Source organism: Semicossyphus pulcher, unplaced genomic scaffold (genome assembly GCF_022749685.1).
Source record: "Semicossyphus pulcher isolate SPU_LCO1_2020_fin unplaced genomic scaffold, fSemPul1.0.p SCAF_24, whole genome shotgun sequence".
NCBI lineage: Eukaryota > Metazoa > Chordata > Actinopteri > Labriformes > Labridae > Semicossyphus > Semicossyphus pulcher.
The window spans coordinates 16,091,346-16,099,221 of NW_027211698.1; positions in this window are offsets into that span (position 1 = coordinate 16,091,346).

Below are 7,876 nucleotides of genomic sequence, written 5' to 3' on the forward strand. Positions count from 1 at the left end.
AGAAGGGTGTGTTGGCCCAGTTCTTTCTCCTGCTGAACGTTGAGCCCTGACTCGCGTCCATCTTCAGCAGCGTTCATCACCTCCTGCTCCGTCAGGACGAGCTTCAGCTCATTAAATATGACTCATCACTTTAACGTTTCCCAGCAGAGATTTAATAACACACCTGACGTGTCCCTCACAGGCCTTCAGAGTCAGGCCTTTGTTTACGTCTATTAACCACCAGGTGTTTCAGACAGGAAGTAGCCTTTGTAAACAGGAAGCAGAAGGTGAGAGTAAACATGAGAGGAACTCAAAGGTTCATGAATCATTCTGTTTCTTATTTCATCTCCTTTAATAACAAAGTGAAACAGTCAGAAACGTCTTCCTGTGCAGGGAGGCCGACTGTCTGCAGCTCGGCCGACTGTCTGCAGGGAGGCCGAGGCAGTCATCGTTTACAGATCGCTTCATCGTTTACAGATCGGTTCATCGTTTACAGATCGGTTCATCGTTTACAGATCGGTTCATCGGTTCATCGTTTACAGATCGCTTCATCGTTTACAGATCGGTTCATCGGTTCATCGTTTACAGATCGCTTCATCGTTTCATCGTTTACAGATCGGTTCATCGGTTCATCGTTTACAGATCGCTTCATCGTTTACAGATCGCTTCATCGTTTACAGATCGGTTCATCGTTTACAGATCGGTTCATCGGTTCATCGTTTACAGATCGCTTCATCGTTTACAGATCGGTTCATCGGTTCATCGTTTACAGATCGCTTCATCGTTTCATCGTTTACAGATCGGTTCATCGGTTCATCGTTTACAGATCGCTTCATCGTTTACAGATCGGTTCATCGTTTACAGATCGGTTCATCGGTTCATCGTTTACAGATCGCTTCATCGTTTCATCGTTTACAGATCGGTTCATCGGTTCATCGTTTACAGATCGGTTCATCGGTTCATCGTTTACAGATCGGTTCATCGGTTCATCGTTTACAGATCGGTTCATCGGTTCATCGTTTACAGATCGCTTCATCATTTCATCGTTTACAGATCGTTTCATTGTTTACAGATCGCTTCATCATTTCATCGTTTACAGATCGCTTCATTGTTTACAGATCGCTTCATCATTTCATTGTTTACAGATCGCTTCATCATTTCATCGTTTACAGATCGTTTCATTGTTTACAGATCGCTTCATCATTTCATCGTTTACAGATCGTTTCATTGTTTACAGATCGCTTCATCATTTCATTGTTTACAGATCGCTTCATCATTTCATCGTTTACAGATCGCTTCATTGTTTACAGATCGCTTCATCGTTTACAGATCGCTTCATCATTTCATCGTTTACAGATCGCTTCATTGTTTACAGATCGCTTCATCCTTTCATCGTTTACAGATCGCTTCATTGTTTACAGATCGCTTCATTGTTTACAGATCGGTTCATCGGTTCATCGTTTACAGATTGCTTCATTGTTTACAGATTGCTTCATCATTTCATCGTTTACAGATCGCTTCATCGTTTACAGATCGCTTCATCCTTTCATCGTTTACAGATCGCTTCATTGTTTACAGATCGCTTCATCCTTTCATCGTTTACAGATCGCTTCATCATTTCATCGTTTACAGATCGCTTCATCGTTTCATCGTTTACAGATCGCTTCATCGTTTCATCGTTTACAGATCGGTTCATCGGTTCATCGTTTACAGATCGCTTCATCATTTCATCGTTTACAGATCGCTTCATCGTTTACAGATCGCTTCATCGTTTCATCGTTTACAGATCGGTTCATCGTTTCATCGTTTACAGATCGCTTCATCGTTTCATCGTTTACAGATCGGTTCATCGTTTCATCGTTTACAGATCGCTTCATCGTTTACAGATCGCTTCATCGTTTCATCGTTTACAGATCGCTTCATCGTTTCATCGTTTACAGATCGCTTCATCATTTCATCGTTTACAGATCGCTTCATCGGTTCATCGTTTACAGATCGCTTCATCGTTTACAGATCGCTTCATCGTTTCATCGTTTACAGATCGCTTCATCGTTTACAGATCGCTTCATCGCTTCATCGTTTACAGATCGCTTCATCGTTTCATCGTTTACAGATCGGTTCATCGTTTCATCGTTTACAGATCGCTTCATCGTTTACAGATCGTTTCATCGTTTACAGATCGGTTCATCATTTCATCGTTTACAGATCGCTTCATCCTTTCATCGTTTACAGATCGGTTCATCGTTTCATCGTTTACAGATCGCTTCATCGTTTACAGATCGCTTCATCGTTTACAGATCGTTTCATCGTTTACAGATTGCTTCATCATTTCATCGTTTACAGATCGCTTCATCATTTCATCGTTTACAGATCGCTTCATCGTTTCATCGTTTACAGATCGCTTCATCGTTTACAGATCGCTTCATCCTTTCATCGTTTACAGATCGCTTCATCGTTTATAGATCGCTTCATCATTTCATCGTTTACAGATCGCTTCATCGTTTCATCGTTTACAGATCGTTTCATCGTTTACAGATCGCTTCATCATTTCATCGTTTACAGATCGCTTCATCCTTTCATCGTTTACAGATCGGTTCATCGTTTCATCGTTTACAGATCGCTTCATCGTTTACAGATCGCTTCATCGTTTACAGATCGTTTCATCGTTTACAGATTGCTTCATCATTTCATCGTTTACAGATCGCTTCATCATTTCATCGTTTACAGATCGCTTCATCGTTTCATCGTTTACAGATCGCTTCATCGTTTACAGATCGCTTCATCCTTTCATCGTTTACAGATCGCTTCATCGTTTATAGATCGCTTCATCATTTCATCGTTTACAGATCGCTTCATCGTTTCATCGTTTACAGATCGCTTCATCGTTTATAGATCGCTTCATCATTTCATCGTTTACAGATCGCTTCATCGTTTCATCGTTTACAGATCGCTTCATCATGTCATCGTTTACAGATCGGTTCATCGTTTCATCGTTTACAGATCGCTTCATCCTTTCATCGTTTACAGATTGCTTCATCCTTTCATCGTTTACAGATCGCTTCATCATTTCATCGTTCGTCTTCCAATAAGTTTGGTTAACCTCAAAACCCGACTCAGCGACAGCTCGAGGACCTGTCATCATCGTTTCCCTGGCCTGTGTGCCAGTTTCCCAGCAGCTCCTGAACGCAGCACGGACCAGGACTGAAGAACTCTTTGTGTTTTAAACTTTCCTCTTTCTGCCCGGCCCCCCGCCCCCCCCCCAGGACTCGGAGGCTCAGCGCGCTCTGACTCCACACGTGTCACTGGGAATCCGTTCAAGGCGTTCGGAAAGATAGAGCGAACAATCATTGAGGTAATTACCTCATTACCCAGCATCCACCTGAGAGCCGGGGGAGGCGGCTGGCATGCAGCGTCCTCGAGCACTGATACTTCCTGACAGTTAAGTCATGGAAGGAAACGGAGCTGCTGTTAGCATCGCTGCACCTTTAAAGGGACAGGTGCAGACAGGAGTGAAGGTCGCAGCTCGGAGCTCGTCGAGCGCTCACTGGTTCCAGATTGTGTCCAAGAACAAACCAAAACATTTCCAGGAAGAAGACGGATTTCACTTTCATCTCAGTGCGGCTGTGTTTAGCGTAGCTTAGCACAAAAACAGGAAGCGGGCTCGTTTCACTGACATCATGAACAAAACAAGAGGTTTGGATTTAGCTTAGTTAGCCCTAGCAACTAGCTAACAATGAGCAAACTAAACATTGTTTTATTAAAGTAGCTGTTTGTAGCTTATTGTACTAGCATGAAGCTAAGGCGACTGCTAACAAGTGTAGCTACAAACAGCTAATGTTTACCTGATGTTTATGTTTAAATCGAGTCATCTCAGCCTTCATGATAACGTTAGCTGCTTGTAGCTAACTATGGTGCGCTAACATTTCATTGGTTGTGGTTGTTGTTTTTAGCTAACCAATGCTATTACTGAAAACATGGGGTTAACTGACTGAGGGTTAAAATGCTAGCTAGCCTACCCAAAAGAAGCTAGTATTTAAAGCTACAGACACCTTGCTGTAGCACTGTCGTAGCATTTTATATGTAGCTTAGGAGGACGACTGAGGAGTGAAATGTTAGCCGCTAAACAGCTAGCCTCATTGACAAAAGATCACGTGTTTAGAAAGTACATACGTATAGTTAGCATTTAAGAGCTAGCTAAAAAAGTCAAAAGTTATATCCAATGTTGTTTTTAGCAATGTGGAAAACACGAATGGGGTTAGCCTAGCTTAGCATAGAATCTGGAAGCAGGAGGAAACAATCCTCACACATCATTTACATGTTTTAATTTGTCAGCTAACAAGAAAATAAAGTGTTTGTAGTGGCGTTAGCATTAGCTCCTAAGCTAAGAGATGCTAAGATCCCTTAAATAAAAACATGCGGGTCTGAGCGGAGCTGTTTGAAGGTTTAAGGGGGGAGAGAGAAACAAAACAAGACGTTGAAAACCAGATGAAGAGAATCAGTGCGAGGTCGTTAAGCGGATCGTTAAAACGAGTCTCGTCCACGTAAATAACTCTGTAAACTCTGCTAATCGCTGTTGTTTCTGTGAGTCCGACAGTGAAAGCCCCTCTCTCTTTATGACACTCAGCTAATCCTGCTCTATGTTGGTGTATATTCATGTGGCGTGTAGGAGAGTCAGATGTTTCTGAGCGTCTGTCTTCACTCTGCTCGAGGCCTGAGGGCGGACAAAGGCAGCTCTGTGCAGAACACCACAGAAGAAGAAGAAGCACTTTAACAGGTTATATAAGCCTGCAGGTGGAGCGTGGGCTCTGGCACGCCGAATCAACGCCAGCACTTTGGCAAGAAGAGACGTGTGATTGGTTTTCAGAGCTCCTGGGAACAGCTGGACGTATCAGGGCGGAGACACACTGTAAAAAAGAACTTATTAAGGAAGACGGACACACTTCTGGTGCCATTTTTCCCCCTGAATTTCCTGAAAATCATGAAGGAAAACTGAATTCCTGCTCGTTTCCATCCCCTCTGTGTGTGAGCTCACGGCTGGTGGAGATAAACAGCAGGTGGAGCAAAGTCTCCAGGTGGAAACTTCAGAGGTTTTATTTCCTTTATTGTGTTGTTTGTTTGTTTTAGGCTGGAGTCTTTTATTGTGAAGGCCTGTGTGTTTTATTGTGAAGGGCTGCCTGGTGGGAGCAGAGTGACAGTGAAGGTCAGGAGGTGGAAAGAGGAGAGAAACAAACAGCTGCTTTCTGGCCTCTGCTCGGTGACTCAGACGTGTCGGCCATCTTGGATTGAACATGCGAGCTTTGTGTTTCAGTCACATGAAGAAGAGCGCAGTGAGGTCGTGTTAATGATTCAAACTGTTTCAATGTTTCTGCTGAAGCTTTCATTTCACATCAGCATGTTTTCTGTCCACAAGGAAAACAGCGCCTCGTTAGCCTCGTTAGCCTTGTTAGCAGTGTTAGCCTCATTAGCCCTCATTAGCAGCGTTAGCCTCATTAGGACAGTGCAGTGTGCCGCAGTGCCTCGGGCCGTGTGTATGTCTGTAACAACAGCAGAAGCTTTGATGTTTTACAGGCGAGCTCAGAGCCGCTCGGCTTCATGAGCAGACAGGAGGAGAAAACAGAGGAGGAGCAGGAGGAGGAGGAGGAGCAGGAGGAGGAGGAGGAGGAGGAGCAGGAGGAGCAGGAGGAGGAGCAGGAGGAGGAGGAGGTGGAAGGAGTCGTGTTGTCGAAAGTGTCGCTCTGAGAGACGGAGGATGCTGGTGATGTCGTCTGTGTGTCTTCACTTCTTCACGTTCCTGCTGCAGGTTCACCTTCCTGACGTCTCACAGGAGAATCCTCGAGGAGCAGCAGAGAGCACACGCGTGTTTATGTGAACATGTTGGTTATTGATAAGAATATTGATTAGAGTCACACTGCAGATACAGAGGGAGGAACCAACACACAAACAACAGCTCCAATCACCACAGCCAGCGCGCAGTGTGCTGTCTGTCTGCAGTACAGCTGTCAGCCTCTGGGGGCAGCAGCAGCTAATGTCAGCTGGACTGTCTGACACACACACGCACATACACACACACGCACACACACGCACGCACATGCACACACACACACACACACACGCACACACACACCCACGCACGCACGCACGCACGCACACACACACACACACACAGGACAGGTGGTACTCTGAGTTTTATAGACAAACAAACATGTTGGAACTGTATCCTCACAGCTCTCCTCCTCCTCCTCCTCCTCCTCGTCCTCCTCCTTCTTCTTCTGCTCCTCCTCTCCTTCTACCCCTCCTCCTCCTCCTCTTCCTCCTCCTCCTCCTCCTTCTTCTTCCTGTCCTTCTTCTTGCTCTCCTCCTCCTCCATCTCCTTCTTCTTCTTCTGCTCCTCCTCTCCTTCTACCCCTCCTCCTCCTCCTCCTCCTCCTCCTCCTCCTTCTTCTTCCTGTCCTTCTTCTTGCTCTCCTCCTCGTTTTTCTTATTGTTCTCCTCCTCCTCCAGCTCCTTCTTCTTCTTCTGCTCCTCCTCTCCTTCTACCCCTCCTCCTCCTCCTCCTCCTCCTCCTCCTTCCTCTTCTTCCTGTCCTCCTCCTCCTCCTCCTCCTGCTCCTCCTGCTCCTCTCTCTTTCATCACGGCTCAGTTTTCCCGCCGCCTTCCCTCCTGTTGACACCTGACGAGCGTCTGTCATCGTCCTCCTCTGATCTGTCGCTCCGTTGTGTAACTCTGCAGTGAATATTTTCCTCTCCTCTTTTTCATCAGCTGTTGATCCCTCCATCCTGTCGCATGTGACGCCACGTGTTGGACCGCCTGCGTCCTCGGAGTCCAGGTCCAGTGATCCGGTTTTCCTTCACCTCCTCCTCCTCCAACACGGAGGAAACATGTCAGCGTTCTGGCTCCCAGCGTGCACGTGTGAGGCGGGCGGTTGTGTTGTGATGTGGGCGGGGCTTGTGTGATGTTGTGATGTTTCCCATCATGCTCTGGTCCAGGAGCAGCGAGGCCACCGAGGACGCTCTGATTTCACGAGCTTCTCAGAGAGCACGTGGAGCAAACTTCAGTGTGTGTGCGCGTGTGTGTGTGCGCGTGTGTGGACACACTCGTTAGCATCGTTTGTTGAGTTTTGTGTTTCACGTCCGTCTGTGATTTACATTCCTCTCATTCCTGTCTTTACTTCTGCTTCCAGCTGCTCGTTGTGATCGAACAACACAAAGTTTGAGCCGTTAAAGAGCTGAAACGTGAGCTCACAAGTACACACTCTCAGCTCACAAGTACACACTCACACACTTTGAAGGGGGGGTAAGAGCATGTACAGTCACAGCATTAATGTAGCATTACAGGAGGGGTCTACCAGGCTCAGGCGCAGGGGCCCAGGTGGTCAGGGGCCCCTCGTCTGGAGTCTGTTTGTGTTTGAAGTGAGACTTTAAAGTAAAGACGACGGAGCTGATGGACTACAGAGACGCACACTGACAACAAAGAAACACTACAAAGAGACCACGAAACAAACTAGACCACAAAAAGGCTGACAACAAAGACACACAAAAACCTAAACAAGAGATACAGAACTGTTACACAGAGACGGCAAACAACTACAAAGACACAAAAGATGACTACAAGCAGCAAAACACAATACAAAGCTTCAAAACATCCTCAAAGACATTTTACACAACCATGAAGACACACAAGGTCACCACAGAGACACAAGGTCACCACTGAGACACAAGGTCACCACAGAGACACAAGGTCACCACTGAGACACAAGGTCACCACAGAGACACAAGGTCACCACTGAGACACAAGGTCACCACAGAGACACAAGGTCACCACTGAGACACAAGGTCACCACAGAGACACAAGGTCACCACTGAGACACAAGGTCACCACTGAGACACAAGGTCACCAC